Raw genomic sequence first — 21985 nt, 5'->3', positions numbered from 1 at the left:
TCGATTCTTATACTCTACCGGAACGCTAGAGTTGAGGTCATCCAAGGGGTGATGAAATCCCCAAGTAGGCCTCCTAAAAAGAAACAAGGTTTTGGATCCTAATCTTATGCACCCAAGATGGCCTCGAAAGATGACAAGGGAAGAGAAGACTTGGATGACCTTGGGCTAAAAGACACGCTTGTTCTTTTACCAACTGACTCTTATGTGTGCTAATCTAGACTTTGCAAGCACTCATGTTTAAGAGACAATGTTCAATTCCAACTTGAAGTGCCAACAAAAGTAAATCAATCGAAGAATGAAAACAATAAGAAGAGTTAGGGTCAACAAAAGCAAACACATGCGCCTAGAGGCCCTCCACGTCAAGTATCGATTAATTTTCTTTAAGGCATTCAAGATTGAGTGTGAGTTTGTTTTAAGCCCAAAACAAAAGTGTGTGAGATTCGATTTCAAGCGCATGCTCGAAGGCTCTCCACGTCAGTTGTTGTTCAATTTTAGTGCCCAAACTTGAAATGTGATCAATTTAATCTAGAGTTTTGGTCATTTAAGAATTTTGATAAAGTTAAAGCAAACGGTCAAAGACCAAGTGAGTTAGTTAGATTGTGGAACATTTAACACCTTTTGCAAGTAGACCCATCCCCATAAATGGTGCTAAGATTGCGACCAATGGTTGAATTGATGGGTGATTAAAAAAGAGGTGAGTCCAAGGAACTACTCAAATTGATTTTTGCAAATTTGTATTTAACTTAACAAAAAATTTTAATTGTCCAAAAATCAAACTTTACCTAAGTTGCATGTGAAAAAGAGATTTGTTTTGTTCAATTTTAGAAGCTCCAAATGAAGTGTTTGATATTGCAATGGTCAATTGATCCTTGACATTCAAGATTGGATTTGTTGTTTTAAGCATGCATTTCAAGAAAAATTGATTTTGATCCATGGCATTCAAGAGTGTGTTTTGAGCAACATTCATTCAATGGAAAATGTGTTTAACCATTCAAGTTCATTTTGTAGCAACATGCATTCAAAGACAAATGGTTAAACATTCAAGTTCATTTTTTAGCAACATGAGAACCTACAAGAAACATGGTTAGTGGTTCCATATGTGCTCCAACAGTGAAGACAAAAATTACTGGAAAGGAAAATTGACAGCACAAAACACTCGCGCACAGTTGTTTTGTTAATTGGCAGTGGCTTTCCCTGCGTATAAAAACCTGATGCTTTCTTGCAAGAAAAATTGTTAAGACAAACACACAGCTGTTGGCTAAAATCTTTCAACTGTCTCCAAAACAACAACAAGATAACAACTTGCTCTGATAACAAATGAAGTTCATATTAAAGATGCTCTTTTAAAAGCAAGCAATGAAACAAAAAGAGAATATAACAGCGATGAATAAAACCCGTGCGGAATTCATTTTTTTTTGTTTGCAAAAAGAAATAGCTCATAGCTTAAAAATGGAACAGCGTGAAGAAAATATAGACCAACCTAGATTCTCTCCTTGAAAACATTTTCATAAATCTAAGGTGCAATCTATCTTCACTATTAATTCACCGAGCGTGCCAAAATGTTTATGTGAAAAGTTAGTGTGCTAAGAACATTAACAAACATGAAAATACTCACACACTAAATTAACAATAACATATAAAGCAAGACTAAGATGAGCCTTCAAATGGGAATGTGAGCCATTAAGTGGGACTCTCCCAACGAAGGGCCCTCTTGTTGTTTAGCTTTGTCTATTTGATTGAATTCGGTGTATGTGTGCTCAACATAGCTTCAAAATGGCTTCAATGGAGATGGGTAAATGGCAAATTGGTAGCCTTGTGAGCTCTCAATTTGGCATTATAAGGTTAAGATTGATGGCTTTGGTTCTCAAAATAGCATGGTAACTTTAGCTCAAAGATTGTTGTTGAAATGGCTTGGGATGGGATTCAATTTATAGGCCAAGGGGTAGAGGGATGGAGGGCTTAGATGCAAGGATGGGGAGATGTTTAAGGAGGGCTAAGATGCACTCAAAGGGGAGCACATGGATTGTGCTTGTTTAGCACCAATGGGAAGATGACACTTGTTACAAGGAGGATGAGTGTGAGAGGGTAGGGTAAAGGGTTGGTTAAAGGCATGATGAGTGGGGTTGAGTATGTAAGAGAGATGTAAGAGGAATGAGTGTGGAAGAGGGAAGAGTGTGGAAGATGGATGTAAGAGTCATGAGTGGGCTTGTAAGAGTCTTTTATGTTTTGTAAGAGCACTCATGACTTGGTGGTTGGATTTTTTGAGGGGAGACTTTGGTTTGGTTTAGGAAAGTCTTAAACTTGTTTAGGAAATGTGACAACATTAGGGGGTGGATTAGGCTTGGGTTTAGGATTAGATTAGGGATGTTAGAGATGTGCAAGTGGATGGTATTAATGAGGGTGGGTGAGTTAGTGGCTCAGCTAGTTTAGTATGGGTGGATGGGGTGGATTAGGATAAATGGAGGATTAGGGATAGGTTAGGGGTTTTTGGATTTGAGGATTTTATTTATCAAATAGATTTATTTAATAAATGGAGATTTTTGGAATTAGATAGAAAAATAGGATTTAATTGATAAATAATAGGTTTATTTGATTTATCAATTAGGACTATAGATGATTAATTAAATTAATCAGCTAGGGATGGAAAAAGATTAATTAAATAAGAATTTAATTAATGATTCCTTTAGAGATGGCTAAATTAGATTACCAAAGCGGTGTAATCAAATTTAGGTGTCTACACTTGCAACATGATTGAAACAATCAATACATCTCGTCAAAGTCCAACTAATAAAGTGTCCATTTGTAGTTTCCTCTCCATAACTCAACTTTTTCTCTAGGTGCTTTTTTTATGAGTAGCTTCTTAAATCCTATTCATCAATCACATAGATATGAAAATTAAGTTAGATAGAAAACTATCTCACCAATAGATTTGACATCAATGACAACTTAAAAGTTTCAATTGTAGTTTCTAACAATTATCATTGTCCCTTATTACCTTACCTATACATGTATGCCTATTATGTAGATTTTAGTGTGAGTAATTTAGAATAATTGAGAGAGGGGGGAGGGTGAATCAGTCCTCAGGGCCAAATGTACCAATTGAACTTTTAATCACTTCAAATACTTTACATCTAAATATTTAGTTTCTTAGTCTCTATAAAAAAAAATTAGTAACATAAACTTGTAGTCCACTATATTAATAGTAACAAACTTGTAGAATGTAAAACATTAACAATAAAACATCTTAGATAATAGCCACACAATTATAACACTAAGATTTAACATGGATACCTAATTTGGAAAATATCACCAGTAGCATGTCACCAAATTTTCACTCTTCTCAAGTGAGCTCTGTTAGGAGCCAACCCTATTAAAGGTTATAAATTACACTATTAAATGTGACCTTATTAAAGGATTTAATAATTCTGTTAGAAGTGGCCTTGTTAGATGACTTTTGAACTTTCCATTAGAATGCCACATTGATTAAAGGATTTACATATGACTGTTAGGTCAACCTTGATTAAAGGATTTAATTTTTTGACAATGATTAGAAAGTAACAATATGTTGATTTGATAAATTGCAAATAAAACTCATAATTTGGTCCAATAGGTGACTCATTTTTTGGCCTCAATTAACATCTCCATCACTAATTTTCTTGACAATCCTTCAAGTAATCACTCTTCACCTCAACACTTTGCTATTCAACCTTATGCTCTAGTTTTCCAATCAAAAAAATTAGCAACTGCTCCAACTTGTTAAGGTCTTCATCAACTCTTCTAACCTCTTAAATTTTATCCATTATACCTCTTTAGATAGGTAATCTTGATGTTTTTCTACTGAAACATCATTTTAGATCTTAGTGTTTCAATCAAATTCAACACGTACAATGAATCTATCCACCTTTTCATTTCCTCTTTCCTCTTCTAGAAACTTCTCCAAACTTCTCCTTGAATTCATGCATAGAGATTCTCAAACATGGTTTCCCTTGAATTAAATGCTTCAAGTCATCCATCTTTATCTTCAACATGCTTTCCATATTCCAAGAATTCAATTGTGCTGGATAGAAATCAATATTTCCTCATAATTTGTCAAATGTTCTCCTTTAACCAACTCTAGGTTTTGACACTTAGTCATCACTGAATTACTTGGTCACTACTAATCATTATGTCCAACATACCTTCTGATACTCAATTGATACTAATTCTTAGTTGGCACTATATTTTCTTGGCTTATACTATTGCTTGGTCAACTCTAGCATCACTTGGCACAAACTTCTTGTTCCTTAATCTTCTACTCTTTTTCTCTATCAAGCCTATGCATTTGGTCTTTCTTTGATCACTTCTTCTAGGCTTCAATACAAATATCTTCTCCACTTAGGTTATGATTAAAAAATCATATTATCTTGTCAAATTCTAACTAATTAGGTGTCCATTGTAGTTCCTCATTACTCAACTTTTCCTCTAGGTCCTTTTGTTATATCTTTCTTCTCAAACCCTCTTCATCAATCATCTTGTTATGACATTCTACTCAAATAGAAAGTATATTACCAATAATTTTTGACATCAATGATAATATAAAAATTGTTAAAATTATAGTTTCTAACAATCTTCCTCTTTGGCATTTATGGAAACACCTCTAGTTACCATGCAATCCAAAACATGTAATTGATTTTAGCATCTCCCTCTATGTTCAATGTTAGACCAACGTTAATACCCTTAGTTTCATTTTGATTCTCTTCTCAGTGTCCAATAATCTCCCTTTTTAGTTTCATTCTAATTCTCATCCATGCAAATTTGATATGCAACACATAGACTAATTTTATCATATTAGATCATGATATCAATCAACTTCCTCTTGTACTACTAGCAAACACCATTCACTAATTTGTCTTGATTAATACATTCTCCCTCTTTGCAACATCTCATACTATTTGCATAATATGGTAACTATATATTATCTCTCTTTTTGACAATAATGCCAATGAGACTTCGCCTTTTTCATACACCTTTACCATGTAGATATCTTAATGTCAGTACTTATGAATCTTATTCACCATCTGTTGTTTATCCTTATGAATGATACAACATTCTATTCTTCTCAATTCTTTACTTTAGGTAGCTCCTAAAGTATGCCTTTTTACATCAACTTGTAAGATATTCTGATCAAAACATCTAATGCAGAGCTCCATGTAAGCTTAAGTAGCCTTGGCTAGGGGATTCTTTATGTATATTACAGGGTTCTTTGATACATTTATAGCACTTGTATTATGACAATAGATAACAATAGGATCAATGATCTCTTCCTTCATTCCTTTCAACAATTGCTTAATCCACACAATATTGGAACAATTCATTATTGATGCTACATATTTAGCTTCTACTATTGATTGTGAAATGTAGTTTTACTTCTTGCTTGTCCATGAAACTAATCTCTTTCCTAGAAAGAAAGCTCCACTGCTTATATTCTTTCTATCATCAATATTGCCTTCCCAATCTCCATGTGTACACTTTCAATTCAAACTTGTCATTCTTTTTGTAATATAATCTATAGTCCTATATTCTTTTTAGATATCTTAGTATCCTTTTCACTTCCATTATATGATTCTCTTTAGGATTTACAAAAAATATTGCAATAATTCCAACTACTAGTGCAATATCAGGTCTATTGTGAACAACATATTATAGTTTTCCATAGGTGTGTTGTCTAGTCTTGAATCTTCCATTCCAAAAAAAATAAGTATCTCCTTGATGTATTTTGTACTCATAAACAAACAAAGAATTTTAGTTCCCCAAATATAGACATTTCAAATTCCTTTTTCATCTCATCTATAAATTATTTTCATAATGCATCTTGTCCTCCAAATATGATATGATCAACAAATATTTTAGCCAACAATATCCCTTTACCACCTTTAGTCTTCAAGTATAAATTTCTATTATCATTAGTTCTTGCAAAACCAATATTTACCAAATAATTGTGAAACCTTTCATACCATGCTCTAGGAGCTTGTTTCAATCCATGGAATGCTTTGTGTAGTTTACATACCATGTTTGTTTCGTTGGGATTAAAAAATCATTTTGGTTGTTCAATGTAAACCTCTTCTTCTAGTATTCCATTTAGAAATGCAGATTTGATATCAATTTGATATACTTTAAATCCTTTATAAGTAGAATATGCAAGTAATGTTCTAACTCCTTCCAATCTTGCAACCAAGAAATTTTTTTCCCATAGTTAATACCATCTTCTTGTGCATATCCTTTGCATACCAATCTATCTCTATTCCTTTTGATTTATCCATTTTCATTATTTTTGTTCTTGAATACCCACTTAGTTCTAATAACATTCTCGTCCTTTGCTCTAGGTACTAGTGACCAAGTTTTGTTCTTCTCTATTTGCTCAATTTCCTCATTCATTTCTTGAATCCAATCTTCATTTTCCAAAGCATCCTTTATTGATTTAGGCTTAAACTCCTAAAGTGAATATGTATAACTTCTAAGTCTTTTCCTTTTCATAACTCTAGTCTTTTTTTCCAATGATTTGTTCAAATGCATTATGTCTTCTCACATTCTTTGCTAGTATAGGTTCTTTTCTTCTTTCTTCTTGTACAAGTTCATCTTGAAAATTAATTTTTAGTTCATTTTGTGTTTTTTCTTTTGGTTCTAGTTTAGGTTCACATTTCTTGGTATAAGCTTCGTGGTCTTCAAAAACTTCTTCATGTATCTCGACATCATTTTGCTAATGTTTGATACCTGTAGTCTATTTATCAATAGCCTTCTACAACATCTTGACATTCACAATTTATTTTTTCTTGATAAGCTTGTTCTTTGGCTTAGGTAAGGTGCAAGGAACACCTTCATTGACATATACGAATCTATTTTAGTCTTTAGGTTTTGTCTTGCATTCAACTTCATTCCTTTTTGCATATTCATTACCTTTCACATTAGCTTTACACTCCAGTAGGTCCACAAAGGTTGGTATGAACCAATTCCAAAATATCATTAAATGTGTAGGTCTTTCTCTTGAAACTAGACTTTTTTATTTTTCCCAATTGACATTGTTTACAAATAACATTATAAGGTTTCTTCAATCCTTTTAATCCTATTAATCTTTTCATCTTACTAATGCTTACCAAATTATCAAATTTTACACAACACAACCTCTTATGCCATAACCATATATCATCATATTGTGCAAACAAGCATGTCTCATTAGATAAATCCATATAGAACAAGTTACCTCTTGTTTATCATCCACTTCCAATTAGTTCACTAATAGAATCAAATATATTGGCCTTCATGTGATAAAATTCAACTCTATACCCTTATTTGTTAAACTATGAAAAACTGAATAATTTATAGCTAAGTCCTTCAACCCAATAAATATTGTCACACTTGATCATATCAGTCAATTTTATTGATCCTTTACCTTTCACAAGACATGGTGCATTATTACTAAATTTAACACAGCTACCTTTGTATTGTTCCATGGTTTCAAATTTACTTTTATCACCAATCATGTGATGTGAGAATCCACTATCAATTATCCATCTATCACCTTTACTCACATATGAAATTAATGCAATTTTCTTATCTTTATCAAAATCTTCTTTCATAGAAACATAGAAAACCTCTTCATGATTACTATTAGACTCATTATCAGTTTCTTCTTCAACAATATAACACAATTTCTTACCTTTGTCTTTGTAGTCCTTGTTTCTTTTATTATCTTAGTCATTTGTTCTACCTTTGTACATGCTTTCCCTTCTCTCATCCTTGTCTTGCCTATTAGGATATCTGTAGTAATATGACCAACTTTGTTACATGAAAAACATATTATAGGAAGTTTACCTTTTTATTTTCCTCTACCTCTTGAAAGTATTCTAGCCATCCATGCTTCAACCTCATCATGATCATGATAAGAGATATCACTGTCGCTATTCACACACTTTCCTTTACCTTTCATATTAAGAACCAATTGAGATTTGAAAGCAGATTCAATAGTAGTAGGAGTAAAATTATAAAAGTTTCACAATTCAAAAGCAACAAGTCTACCAACCAATCCTTCCAAAGTAAGATTGTTACTAGGAGTACATCTCAATTCTTGTATTTGCAAAACTCTAATAGCATCAATAGGAAGTAGGGTTCTTAGTACCTTGATGTTCATAGTTTCATTATCAATCTTTCTATTTGATCCTCTAATAGCATTTACCACTTATATGAGTTGTCCACAATAGTGAGAAATGGCCTGACCTTATATCATTCTCATCTCATAAAATTTGTCTCTCAAACATTTCATTTCTTCTCTCAAAAATTTTTTATCTCCTCCATAGATAGTTTGCAGTGTATCTCACATTTTCTTAGTAGTAGCGCACTCATTTATGTCATCAAACTTGGTGTAGTTTAGGGCTAGTGAAATATCTAATGTACCTTGGTTGTTTTCTTTCTTCTTTTTCTTCTACTGATCTATTAGAGGTCTTGGTATCTCTACATATGCATTTTCCACATAGTGTATTGCACCATCTCCAACTCCTACCAGATGCAACTTCATTAAACTTTTTCATGCAAGGAAGTTCTCTTTGTTCAACCTTGATACCTCCTTTTTGTACCTCTTGATCTCTAGCTTCAAGTACCTTCAAACTTTTCTCTACAATCACCAAAGCCCTTATACCAATTGTTAGGATGATTTAGAATAATTGAAGGGGGGTGGTGAATCAATTATCCTTAGGTCCAGATGTACCAATTAAACTTTTAACCACTTCAAATACCTTAGGTCTAAACATTTAGTAGCATAGTCTCTATAGAAAATAATCAGCATAATTAACTTGTAGTCCACTATCCTAATAGTAAGAAACTTGTAGAATGCAAAACATTAATAATAAAACATCTTAGATAACATCCACACAAGTATGACACTAGGATTTAATGTGGAAACCTAATTTGGGAAAAACCACCATTAACATGTCATTATTTTTTCACTCTTATGAAGTGAGCTCTGTTAGGAGCCAACCCTGTTAAAGGTTACAAAACACACTATTAAGTATGACCTTATTAAAGAATTTAATCACTGTGTTAGAGGAGTTTGGAACATTCCATTAGAATGTCACCTTGATTAAAGGATTTACATATGACTATTAGGTCAACCTTGATCAAAGGATTTCAATATTGATACAATTATTAGAAAGTAATACTAGGTTGATTTGAAAAATACAACTCAATTTGCTAATATAGATCATAATTTGGTCCAATAGCTGACTCATTGACTAGACTCCATTAACATCTCTATCATTGGTTTGCTTGGAAATCCTTCAAGAAATTACTCTTCACCTCAACACTTCACTATTCATCCTTCTATTCAAGTTTTTCAATCAAAAAAATCACCAATTGCTCCAACCTTATTAAGATCTTCATGAACTTTTCTAACCTCTTAAATTTTAGCCCTTATACCTCCTTAACTAGGTAATCTTGATCTTTTTCCTCTTAAGCATCACCGTAGATCTTAGGGTTTTGATCAAATTCAACACATATAATGAATTTGTCCACCTTTTCATTTTCTCTTCACTCTTCTAGAAACTTCTCCAAACTTCTCCTTGAATTCATTTATAGAAATGATCAAACATGGTTTCCCTTGAATTAAATTCTCTAGGTCATCCATCCTTATTTTCAACATGCTTTCCATATTCCAAGAATCCAATTATGTGAGCTAGAATTAAGATTTCTTAAAAATCTATCAAATGTTGTCCATCAGTCAACATTGGGTTTTGATACTTAGTCATCACTATTGAATGAATTGGTCACTACTAATTGTTCTATCTAGCATACCTTTTGATACTTAGTTGATATTAATGCTCTATCGATGCTATATTTTCTCGACTTATACTATTGTTTGGTCAACTCTAGCATCACTCAACATAAACTTCTAGCTCCTTAATCTTTTTCACTTTTTCTTAGTCAAGCCTATGCATTTGGTCTTTCTTTGATCACTTCTTCTAAGCTTTAGTACAACTATCTTATCCGCTTAGGTCAAAATTAAATAATCATATTATCTTGTCAAAGTCTAACTAATTAGTCCCCATTATAGTTCCTCATAACTCAACCTTTCTTCTTGGTCCTTTTATTATGTCTTTCTTCTAAAATCCTCTTCATCAATCATCTTGATATGACACTCTACTCATATAGCAACTATATTAATAATTAGGTTTTATATCAATGACAACATAACAATTGTTCCATTTGTAGTTTCTAACATTTAGTTAAGTAATGTCATTTTCCATTATCAATAATATTATTATTGCATCCTAATTCAATTATCTTTCCATTATCTTGTAATTTCCCCTTATTGCCTTTCCTATACATCTAGGCCTATTATGTATATGTTATCCTTGGGGTTTTGTAGTTATTTAAAACTCTAACAATAATTGTGAACATGGTGTTAATTTATTGCATAGAATATCTCATCTCATTAATACCAATGTCTAGCCTCTTAGAAATTGTGCTCCTAGGTTAGGCATTGGTACCCCTATTAATAATGTCAAAACCTCTATGATTATTAGTACTTTCATTCCTATTTACACTTATAATCCACCTATCATGAAAAATTCAATTCAAAATCTCTATCCTACACATGTGAGTCTTCCTGATGACTTTGTTCCTTCTATTCCTTCAAGTATGTCATGTGTTTCATTTCCTTCATTAATGCTCACTTATCATATTTTTCCCTTTTAATATTTAACCATTTCCTTGGTTTCAAATAATTTTTCTAATATTTCAAATATCTCCCCTCCTATTATCTTTTCTAACAATTCTAACATTAATATCATGGCTCTAATTGTGTCTTCTTTGCAACACCAAATTGCTTCAATGACTGAATCCAAGTTTAACATTCCCACTTGTGATGTTGTTTGTCCATTTTCTTTGGATATCATTCATGTTGTATCTCACAATACATTATTCATCTTGAGACTTATAATGGTAAGGATGATTCTTTTACTCATGTTAAAATATTTTAAACCTTTTGTAGTGATTTCTCTTATGGCTATAAGTTCATAAACAAATTATTCTATAGGAACTTTCAAGACAAAGCCTTGAAATCATATTTTCCTTTGCCTCCTTATTTCATTAATTCCTTCCAAAATATTTCTAATGATTTCATTCAATAGTTTCATAACAAGATTGGTCCTAAAATCCCTTTGAATAATTTAATGCATTGTAAACAAAATGCTAGGGAAAAAGTGACTAATTTTATTGGTAGATTTGATAATATGCATGATTATATTTCTTATCCTTTTCCTAATATTGATGTACAATGATAAGATTGTTCTATCTAAATTTTCTTCTTTAACTCAATTATGTGTAGTGCTTCATAGTTATCAAATTTAAGTGAGTTAGTTTGAGAACACCACTCTAATGGCTCCTATTGATAGGAATTATGCCACATAATTCTTTTAACAAATTCCACAAACCAAAAAACCTCATAGAAATATAAAACTCATCAAACAATTTTGATGAACAAGTGAAAACAACATCCAAAGTATGACTCCTTTGTCATCTATCTTTAAAAATGTTTGTAATTATCTCAACTTTACAAATCTTTGCATGATGTTATGTTACTTAACTATATTTTGGTATAAATACTTCAAATTAAACCCATTTAACACATCCAAACCTCAATCCATATACTTTGATCCTAAAGTTTTCTATCAATACAAACATCAACCTAGTTATGATATTGAAAAATGTTTCCATCTAAAAATTGTTTTTGAAGACCTTATTGATTCTAATTCTCTATTTGTTGAAGGTAATAATGACTATGGAAAAAAATTAGTTGGACCTCCTAACCAAAAATTTCAAATATATAGTAACTCTTTTCTATATCATTTAATCAATACCATTGATATTACCAAACCTTTGTCTTCCTCTCAAAGAGTTGATTGTAATGAAAAAGATCTTTAAGTTAATCATGTTGTCAACAACATTGATAATATTAAATCTAAAATTTCATCAAATCCTTACATTAGATTTGACTCAATTAACATAGGTAAAGAGATTGATGGTCCCATCTACATTGTCACAAAGATTAAGGACCCTCCTTCCTTTGGTGTCCTTATTGATCCCACTTGCATGGTGAATGTGATTTCTAAAGAATATTCAAGTTTATTTCTATGATAGATAAGATGTTATGAGATAAAATTGGAATAGTTTCCTTTATCCTTCTAATGGTTTTATTTCATTTTCTATTGAATTTGGTGATATAACTTTAGATGTTACCTTCATTTTCATCCCAACTTCTAATTAATTTCAAGTCAAACTTGGCCTTCCTTGTCTTAACTTCATGAAAGGTGTGCCTTATCCTATTTATACATATATTATATTTCTTCATGATGGTGAAATTATGACCCTTAACTATAGTCTTTATCAACCTTTAATGCCTCAAGACTTCATTGAACTTGATTTCTTCTGGTATTTTATGCCTCAATCAACTAAAACTTTTCCCATGAATCTCTTGGACAATCACACCAAGCCTACATGGCTCAAAATAATTGTGAACTTAGGGCACCCAAGGATGTTCCATCTCTTTATGAAATTCTTCCAATACCCCTTACACCTCCTATATATGCTTCTATTCTACCTCCTATAGCTTATGAAAACTCTCCCCAAGTCATATCTCAACCTATTGTGGTTCCTTTTGTTCTTCCTCATACAAAATAAAAGAGCATTATGTTGATTGATCTAGATCTCAATCAATTTTATAGCAATTTCAAATGTAAATGACATTCTTGTGACTTCAATTGTAATCATTGTACTAGAGCCAATTAACATTCTTTACAAAATATAGCTTCACCTCATACACCTACTCATAATTTTTTTCCCTTTGACCAACCCATGCTTGATTCAATTAAGAAAGTAAACTTGAGAAAAATAAATCTATAACAAACACAACCATTCTATTCATATATTTGATTCTATTACAATTAATTTGGATGAAGAAGATACTCTTGATGATGATCTTCTTTATTTTAACAATGATATTCATGATAATGATTTTGATGGCATACATGTGATTATTTATATTGATCATGAATTTTTGGCTATTCTTTCACAATAGTTATCTATCATTCCTAGAAAATATAGAGTGAGCTATCTTACAACATGGGCCTTGTTTGGGACTTCTTATTGTTTAAATCTATTTTACTCGATGTTTCTCCTCTTGTGAGTTTCCCACCTTCCCTAAATGCTATAGACTAATATGGGGAGTCAAGAGGTATGCTTGACTAGCTCCACTTATGAGGTGGATTCTATGTGTTTTCCTATTATAAAATGCTTCCATTGTGATGTACTACATGTTACCTATTTTGTTTTGATTTATTTAAATGTCCCTTGTTTATTTTTTGGTACAAAGTGACAAAGGAATTGAAAATATCATAAACATCATTCTATTTGTATATCATTACTTCTATACATAGTTATATGTTATTTTATGCAAGTGGTACTATTTGTAAATATCATTTTTTGTGTTATCTAATTGTGGATGATGCAAAAATGGTAGTCACCTACTTTTTTTGTCTCTATGATGCCAACACAAAAAGAATATTCTTTGTGAATTTTATGTGTTCTTCTTCTATTGTGATTGTAGTTCTACTACCTTTGGGTGATGATTAATTTAAATTTTGATATAATATCTCATGTGTTTTCATATGATCATACTAACCCTAGAGTTAGTAGATCCGTTTTGTGATCTCCTTTGTCACATCTTCATTTTTTGTGATTTGTCTTTTCTAAAAGGAATTTCAAAATGTATCTTGTGGAGGAATATGAATTTTATTAAAGTAATTTCTCCCATTGAGGAATTTGCAATCACTTTAATGTGGGTGCATAAAATCTGCTCTATGTCTCACATTACATACACATAGACTTAATGCTATCTTTTTGTGGACCTCAAGATTGACTTTCACATTTTGTCCTTAGACTAATTGAACATGTTTAGTCCTTTTACTACCTATGCCTTTTAGGATCCTTATATAGATTCCTCTTTTTGTTCCTTTGATTGACCTCCATTTGGATCCTTAGACTAATCCTCTTGTTCTCTCTCCCTCTCTCTCTCTCCCTCTCTCCTTGTCTCTCTATTTCATGTGATTCCTTTATTATTTTGGTTTTGGATTTTATGAGGATTATTTCACTAGAGGGCTTGATGTTTCTTTGTCTCCATGACCTTATTGAGATCACCCTACGTATTTGTTTGTGAAAGCGGGGGCAAAATATACCATCCCAAAAAGTCAATATCCATAATTGGATGATCTAGGACCTAATAAACCTCATTTTGGTGATTTCAAGGTACAAATATTTATTCTACTTGATCCCAACAACATATAATTATTCCTCTTCATTCTATCACACTCCCTAGATCTTTAGAAAATTTGAAATGAAATTACCTCAAATAGGTCGACTAAGTTGGCTTTTTCTTGGACTAGGTCAACCTTGTCCCTTGATTTTGTGCTTTAACATGGTTTTGAGCTTGATGGTAGGTCATTCTTCCAATTACTTGATATTTGGACAACCTAGAATTAAATTAAATCTTAAAATAAGTTTAAAAGGGAATTATTTCCTCTCACTTTGACAATACATGATATCTCAATATTTAATCCATATGAAAACAATCAATTGGTCAAGTACAAGAAAGTCAAGATCTCAAGTGATTGAAGTGGTGGACTCAACATTTGAAGGAAAGCATAGAATCTAATATTTCCAAGCCTCCATTTCTTCAAGATCCTTTCAAGAAAGGATAATATTATTTCATTTATGTAAATTTATCTCCAATTGTGATATTGTTATCAAGATTTAACTATTTGATTTTGAGTCAAACTCATTGACCCATGTTTCATGAGTAATGATTCAACATTGAATCCGTCTCTCATGAGAATAAATGGAGCACTTAGCACTCATTTGATTTAGGTAATTCTCATATGGGTGAAGCATTGAGACTTCCTAGGAGGTCACCCATCCCAGTACTACTCTAGCATGAGTGCGCTTAACTATAGAGTTTACACCGCGGTTAAACCAAAAGCTTGCAACCCTATTTGCACAACTTTCACCAAGTGTTGTGCCTTATGAACCATTCATTAGAAAGTCCCTTAAGCTCATCAATTGATAAGTAGGAGCTAATTTCCATAGCAAGTCAAATTGTTATATTGCTATTAGGATTTAACTGTGTGATTTTGAGTCAAACTCATTGACCAATGTTTCATGAATAGTGATTCAACATGAATCCATCTCTCATGAGAATAAATGGAACACTTAGCACTCATTAGATCTAGGTGATGCTCATAGGGATGAAGTATCAGGACTTCCTCGGAGTTCACCCATCCCAATACTACTCTAGCCTAAGTGTGCTTAACTACGAAGTTTCCTCAATGGTTAAATCCAAAGCTTGCAACCCCATTTGCAAAACCTTCACCAAGTGTTGTGCCTTATGAACCATTCATTAGAAAGCCCCTTAAGGTCATCAATTGATAAGTAGGAGATAATTTCTACAACAACTCAAATTGTGATATTGCTATTAGGATTTAACTGTCTGATTTTGAGTCAAACTCATTGACCCATGTTCCATGAGTAGTGATTCAACATGAATCCACCTCTCATGAGAATAAATGGAACACTTAGCACTCATTGGATCTAGGTGATGCTCACGGGGTGAAGCATCAGGAGGAAACTCCATAGTTAGGTGCACTCAGGTTGGAGTAGTACTAGGATGGGTGACCTCCCAAGAAGTCCTGATGCTTCACCCCTATGTGCATCACCTAGATCTAATGAGTGCTAAGTGTTAAATTTATTCTCATGAGATATGGATTCATGTTGAATCACTACTCATAAAACATGGGTCAATGAGTTTGACTCAAAATCCCACAGTTAAAGCTTGATAGAAATATCATAATTTGACTTGCTATGAAATTATCTCCTACTTATCAATTGATGAGCTTAAAGGCTTTCTATTGAATGGTTCATAAGGCACAAAACTTGGTGAAGGTTTTGCAAATGGGGTTACAAGATTTGAGTTCAATCATGGAGGAAACTTTGTAGTTAAGCAAGCTCAGGCTAGAGTAGTATTGGGATGGGTGATCTCCCAAGAAGTCTCGATGCTTCACCCCTATGAGCATCACCTAGATCCAATGAGTTCTAAGTGTTCCATTTATTCTCATGAGATATGGATTCATGTTCAATAACTACTCATGAAACATGGGTCAATGAGTTTGACTCATAATCACACAATTAAATCCCAATAGCAATATCACAATTTGACTTTCTGTGGAAATTATCTCCTACTTCTCTCCCATTATTAACAAGTAGAGTAATTCAGAAGTGAGCAAGAAGATCCATACATCCACTCTTCTTTATGTCCACTAAGGTTATCAAACATAAATTCATTCAATATATAGGATTGAAAAGTGTAGATACATATGTTTTTGAAGGAATCCTTGATTCTACAATACATATCAAGAACACAGTCAAGAATATTTATGGATTTCATAAAAAATTTCCATGCAAGGTAAATCTAACTTTAATCTTATTTACATTATTTTTATTTATATGATCTCAATTTTATTCAAAGTTTGATTCCTACATAAGGGTTTGACTAGGGAAAACCCCTTTCCATAAACTTTTCCCCTTGTTTTCTATATATAAGAACAATTTTAAGAGTTTTGAAGCTACATTTGGGAGTCTTAGAGCTAGTTGAAGGCCCTACAAAAATCATCAAATTTGGACTTGTAGGGACTAGGAAAATCTTTTCAACACTATATTGGACTAGACCAACTTTGTTGACCTCGTCCTACACTTTTTGGCTACAAATTTCAAAATAGATAATACAAACATCAAAATCCTATATTTGGAGGTACAATTATTTCTAGCATCCTGACATTAGTAAAAATGAGATCCCAAGTTCATTTTACCTCTTTGTGATGCAAGAGCATCTTGTATCACAAAATGAAAGGGGGAATGATATAAAAAAGTAGAGGAGAAGTGACAAAAATAAAAATAAAAATAAGAAAATAGTTGTCATTTCATTTATCAAGGTGTTTGTTGAAAATTACTTAAATCATGCATTTAATATTTGACTTGATCCACAAAGGAAATATCATTTTCTAACTAGCCCACATGGTGGTCTTGGTTGTCATTATTTGAGTATTTAATATTTGTTTTAAGGTTGTTGCATTAACCTTTTATCCCATGTTGGTTGTGTTTGTTATATCTTGGTGGAAAGTGTCTATATAAGAAAGACATATGAAAAATTATAATCAAGCTCTTGAGGTGAAATATTTTAGTGTGTAACATCTTAGTTTGGAAGTTATCTTGTGGTAGAAGCTCTTCAAGTATAAACTCTTTGGTTATAAGATCTTCTTCTGTAGAAGTTTTTGGTATGCAAGCTACTTATAAGCTCTTAATGTGGAAGATCTCTCATGTTGTAATAATTTGGAGCTCTCTCATTTGGGGAATATTATAAGGAAGTTTCAAGTATTAATGAATTCTTTGTGAAGAATTGTGTCTTCTCTTTGTCTCCATATTATTGTTTTTTTGGTTGTGAGTTAATAAGGGTGGTGTGGCCCTTCATCAGTGGTATCAATGAAACCCTTCATCAGTGGTATCAGAGTGACTCTTCATTACTGTTATGAGAGTGGGAGTTCCTAAGCATGTAGACAAATCACTAAATGTGAGGTAGTTTGCACCAGGACCTTGGGCAAGGTTCAGTTTGTCAAGAAGGAGTTCTTGAGTGTGTAGATAGATAGTCAAGTATGAGGTAGTTTGCACCAAGACCTTGAGTTGGTTAAAGTTTTTCCTATGAAGAATTGATTATGGAGAAGAGAAAGAAGAATATAATTTTTTTGATTGGATGGATTATGAGGATTCCTAGACTTGAGAGATTAAGAAAGATAATGTAAAAAGAAATTATTTTTGGATTTTTAGAAGAAGATGAATGAGTTAGAAGAAGATTTATGAAAGAGAAGAGTTATTCATTGGAAGAGAGATGTTTATAATTATTTTCATTCAAAAAAGAAATAAGATATAATGGAGTATCACTTGTGTGGTACAAAAGAAGAGGAAGAGGATAAAGAAGATTTGATGATTGCAATAATTGATGAAGATTACAATACCTTGGTTGGAGATGAAAAAAGTGAAATAGTTACCTATCTTATTGAGGGCATGAAAGAAGAAAACAAAGAATAATGCATGCAAGAAGAAGCACAAATATCAGTAGTGGCTACTTCATTTTGTGAATCCACATTCAAAAAAAAATTTCTACCACAAATGTCTAATGTAGGAGCATCTTGTATCAAAAAAAAAAAAAAGGGAACATGAATAAAAAAGTGGAGAGAGGAAGTGACAAACATTGGACGAAAAAATATTAAATAGAAAAATAGTTGTCATTCCATTTATCGAGGTGTGTAGGTGGAATTTTAGAAGTTTTTCGAAATCTCCTTAAACCATGTATTTAATATTTGTTGTCATCCACAAAGGTAATTCAATTTTCTAATTGGCCACATGATGGTGCTTAGTTGTACTTGGGTGGGAATTTAATATTTATTGTAAGATAGTTGTATTTACATTTTATCCCACTTTGGTTGCGTTTGTAGTATCTTGGATAGTAAGTGCCTATATAAGAAAGGCATATGAGCATTTGTAAGCAAGATTTGGAGGTAAAGGACCTCAGTTGTAAGATATTCATTGAGAAGTTCTTCTTGGTGAAGCTCTTTGGGTTCAATCTCTTTGGTTGTAATCTCTTCTTGCAAAATCTCTTAGTTTGGAAGCTCTTTATTGGGAGTTTTCTCATTTTCAAGAATGTGTAAGCTTCTTTTGGTAGAATTCATAACTATGATATCATCTTGTTGATGTTGTATGGATTTTTCAAGTATTAATGGATGCTTTATAAAGAATTTTGTTTTCTCTTTTTCTCAATGTTCTTATGTTTTTGGTTATGAGTGGTAAGAGTGGTGTGGCCCTTCATCAAGTGGTATCAAAGAAAGATTTTTTGAGCATGTAGACAAATCATTGAAGATGAGGCAATTTGCACCAAGACCTTGGGTTGGGTGAAGTTTATCAAGGAGGAGTTCTTGAGAATGTAGAAAGATCATTGAGTGTGAGGTAGCATGCACTAGGACCTTGAATTGGTTAAAGTTTGTCTTATAAATAATTGATTATGGATGTAGTGCCTCTCATGTTTGTCTTTTGTACCTTGTTTATTTTTTATTCGAGAGATACTTGATAATCTTATTATATGTACTTTGTGATGACTTGAGGGTTAGATGTTATACTTTGATTTAGTACCATAGATGTTTTACTACTATTCTATTCAATTTATCATATTTTCATATTGATGCCATTTTGAGATGATAGTAGATCTATGATGATATTGGATTATCTAGTATTTGGACATACTTTCTAATTATTGTTATGTGATGGATTTTATGCTATGGTGATTTACATCATTCTTGTCTCTTTATGCTCTATGCGAATGTGAGTGATGTAAATGGATTAATTAAGAATTTAATGCATTTTCCTTTGGCTATGATATTATATGCAATTGCACTTGATCATGTGTTTTAATGTGCAAGAATTATATCCCTAGTAGTGGCACATGGAGTTAGTGATTTAGCTATTCATATTTTAATAATGTCATCCCTATATGGTCGACATATCCTTATTTAATTATTTAGATTTAAAACCTTTCTATGATTATTAAATTCAAACTCATCTACATTATGTGATTAGACAAGTGAGCATGTCTGTGCATTTAGAGGTTTGCATTGTCACAAAATTTGTTTAGTGATTTCTATGATTTTGGGTTTTCAGGCTTTAAATCTCCTCAAATTTAATTTCAGGTAAATTTTCCTTAGGTGAATTCCCATTATGAGGAATAACCTATTTTCATTTGGGTTGATTTAGAGTCTAGTTACTCTAATTGGCTATTTTCCCTAATCAACTATTCACTCAAAAAGAGAACAAGTATTGAAAAAGAGATTTTATTATTCAATTCTCAGTTTAAAAAATACAAATTTGAGAGCTTTTCTAAAATCCTCATCCTGAAGGGTTGGATTTTTGTTCGTTTTGGAAGCTGTGAGTGTGGGATCTTCATGAGGTCAGTCTTGTTGGATTCAACTCGGGTAGACCTTGCTTTGTCATGATTTTCAATAGCTTTGGTGAGAATTTTATTTTATTGTGCAGGTTTCAATTTCTGCCCCTTTTGCTGTCAAGGAGGGCCTTCTCATTTTATTGTTTTTGCTTCATTTTAGGTTCTATTTTTGGTAGTCATTCAGATAGAGGCTAAGAATTAGTGTTCCCCTCTATTTTTGTTTTCTAGTTCTGTCCAATTGGTCAAGTATGAACAATTTCCCAATTTTTGGGATGGGGGTTTGGGGTTTTGCATTGTTATGGTGGCCTTTTTTTCATATGGTGTCTAAACCCAAATATTATTGGATTTTTGAGGGTTTTGTACCGATAGGAAAAATGGGTTTTAATTTCAAAGTTTTCAAGTTTTTGAGGTTTTTACCTCATTTTGCATGTCGCCCTATTTTCTTTGGTTTTCTTGGCACAATGTGGGTTGTGAAACTGGATTATCCATTCGCATGTTAGTCTAACCACTATTGCACTTTTATGTTGCATTGGGATGCATCTTGCATCCATCCTCTCAATTCTATTTTTGGTTGAGTGACATTCTACATTCTTTTCTCATCTCATCCTTGTGTTATGATCTTTGTGATGGTGGTGCGCCACACATGAGTACATGCACATACATTTATTGAGTGACTTGTGAGTCTTGATATTTTGTGGTACTTCTATAAATGAGATCATTAGGGTTGGGTTGGGAATTTTCATGCCTATAGGCACTCATCATTTGATGAGCATGGGTAGGGTAGGGTAGCATATGGAGGGGGCTTCTATCTCATAGCCTGGTGTCATGATGCCATAGGGTTGGGCAAAGGAAGTTTTAAGTAAGTGATAACTAAACAAATACTAGGTGGTAGTAAAATTTAAGATAATAAAAATAATGCTTTAGTGTGAGAGCCTTCCATTGGGAGGTTGAGTCTGTATAGATTTGAGCTTGGGCTTGTCGATGCCAAGTGACTCTCCATGATGTCAGCCCCTACTTAGTAGCCCATTGAGTATTTGACTAGGACCTATAGTTTATGCATTGTCTATGTCTTGGATTTAGTCATCATACTATTTGGCATGTGTGTTATCCATGGGGTGTGTGTGTTGTGGTTGTATCATTATCTCCATCAACATGGCAGGAGTGGACCTATGGGTGCCACATGGTTGGGAGGTATAACTATCCATACCACTACTAGGGACTAGTGTACAGAGATAGTTTCTTGTCCTAGCACAATCATTGCTAGATGTTTCATTTGGTACTTTAGGTTCTGGAGTATTCTTTTTTGTGATTTATGCTTTCATTAGGATGCTTGTATATCATGTCTAGATGATGTTAGGTTTGACACATTTCCTTATTTATGATGATTAGCATATGATAGATGATGTATTTGTATTGTAGGATTATCTTATGCTTTACTTCTAGCATGTTAGTTTTACTTATGCTTATGTTGTGGCATATTTTAGTAGTGATGTCCTTATATTATAGTACCGATGATCTAATCAGTAGCTTGGGATGTTACACATGGGGGATGTCTAGGGCCCATGATGGTCTTATGATGTTATTATGGTTGGGAGGAATTGCATACTTAGTTTGGTTGTGTTGTACATTATAATGTTATTTCAGTTATTGCGATGTTGGTTTTGTACTCTATGATGTTTCCTTCTATACTTTCCCTTCACTAATTTTTAGATGGTTAGATTGTGTCTACATCTTTCACTAGTGTGTTCGAGTGTTGTTGCCTTGAATTTTGGATCTAGTACTCCCTAATGTGGAGGTTATGAACTTAGTTTTAATATGTTGCTCATCCTTAGGAGTTTTTCTTGCTTTTCCTTGGTGACCATGTGTCAG

The sequence above is a fragment of the Cupressus sempervirens genome, chromosome 8 (assembly GCF_028749045.1).
Source record: "Cupressus sempervirens isolate cs-2001-9-10 chromosome 8, ASM2874904v1, whole genome shotgun sequence".
Taxonomy (NCBI): Eukaryota; Viridiplantae; Streptophyta; class Pinopsida; order Cupressales; family Cupressaceae; genus Cupressus; species Cupressus sempervirens.
Note: the sequence above shows the minus strand (reverse complement) of the source record.